The sequence below is a fragment of the Panthera uncia genome, chromosome B1, assembly GCF_023721935.1.
Source record: "Panthera uncia isolate 11264 chromosome B1, Puncia_PCG_1.0, whole genome shotgun sequence".
Classification (NCBI taxonomy): domain Eukaryota; kingdom Metazoa; phylum Chordata; class Mammalia; order Carnivora; family Felidae; genus Panthera; species Panthera uncia.
In genome coordinates, this window is record NC_064811.1 from 124,833,753 (window position 1) to 124,835,475 (window position 1,723).

At 35.2% G+C, this 1,723-nt stretch overlaps 1 long non-coding RNA gene across 1 annotated transcript; it reads left to right on the top strand.

Moving 5' to 3' along the window:
* The first annotated feature begins 207 nt into the window (after positions 1–207).
* LOC125923755 (uncharacterized) lies at positions 208–1,238 on the top strand. Its single transcript, XR_007458152.1, has 2 exons — positions 208–447; positions 1,130–1,238. It is a non-coding gene; the product is annotated as an uncharacterized LOC125923755 (long non-coding RNA).
* The last annotated feature ends 485 nt before the right edge of the window (positions 1,239–1,723 follow it).

Below are 1,723 nucleotides of genomic sequence, written 5' to 3' on the forward strand. Positions count from 1 at the left end.
ACTACCTCAAGCTGTAGATCTCTGACAGTAAAACATAAACAATAAGAAATAAGCCACAATGTCAACATCTTTTAAATGTCAACCCTTAGTGCAGGGTGGTTCTTTCTGCAGAACTAATTGTTTGCTCAATTTGAGGCTTCTGGGGCTGTTATTTGTGACATCACTTAATGATTTACTGAAGATTCTTACTCAGTGTATGAACCCCTTTCATCAGACAACTCTTTGGGTTCTTATTCCTTCATTTGTTCTTAGAAAAGTTGTCAATGCCTTAATATTATAAGTGAACACTTAAATGTTATAGCTGATAGAGACTCTTAACTGATTCTAAAGTTGTGTTGAAGTCAAGGGTGTTTCTTCCTAATTTGGAGTCAGCCAAGTTCAGACTCCAGACACAGGGAAAATGCAGAACAGGACTATCAGTCTTCTTTGTTCAAAACAGATGACTCTGTAAGTATTTGCCTAGTTAAAAATAACAGCATTCCTTCCCCAAGTCATCAGCTGGACAGTCTAGCCTGCTTATGTTTTTTTTAACCCAGTCAGGGGAATTGAGGTCAAAAGGCTATGTACTCTGAATTAAATTTTTTTTCACAGTGGATTATGCTGAAAAATCTATCTACCTTTGATATTTTTCTTTAGTGATTACCCTACTTCTCATTGTGAAAAATGTAACAGATTTACCTTAAATTGCCATGGAACTGCTTCTCTTTCACTGATTTTTCATGTTGTTAACAGAAAACCTAATTAGTTTTCACTAAATTGTGATTCAATTTCCTTTATGAAAGTTTCTAGTAATTCCGATAACAACTCTTGCTTGAATAATTCCATCTCTTGATGGTTATTTTCTGTGATCTATATCAAGTAAACAGCGTTGGTATTCTCATTCTGTTGTTTCATTTGTATAATTTCCATCCCCAAGTGAATATATCCTTGTCTTTGATTCACATAGAAACTTGTCATGCTCATTTGTCTCTCTCACTTTTTTTTTGTTACATGCCTACTCTTTATTCCATCTCAAGAATTTCATGCAAGAGTAAATACATATATTTGGCATTTTAGGATAAAATACCAGCAAAAAATCCCACACTCTTTATTCTCTTCACCATTAATTTATGTTCTGCCCTATCCCTAGCACCAACGAAGAGAGAAAATATCTAGAACAACAACAACAACAACAACAACAACAACAACAAAAAGTTATATGAACTTGTAAAGTAAATGTCAAAGCTCTCTCTTTTAAATCTCAAGTATAACTTACTGCTATTGGAAAAGAGTTACAGTGAACAAGTAGTTGATAGCATGATTCTGACTGTTAAAGCATTGTGAGTACTGAGGGGATATTTATATTCCAGCTGAGATTTTAGAACCTTCAAGAAAGCTGCATGTGGTGTTTTTTTTTTATTTTAATAATTCATTACATATTCTGATTTAATCAAATGTTGAGCTTATACTGCTTTTCAAATGTGAGGAAGAAAATACGTGGTTATACAATCCATGTCCTCTGTGGAGTTCCTATCACTTCCCATCTTAATGCCCAGGAGATGTAGTACCAAAGCAGCACCAGATGATCTATGTCAGTGTGGTTCCTGATCCCACCGATAAAGATCACACGCTTGGTACTGCATGTAAATAATCAGTACTGGTGATTGTGATCTCAAGAATTTTGCACAGTTTGGGTCCTGGCTACCTGAGATCATCTTTCTCCCCTGGGTGCTTCACGAAAACC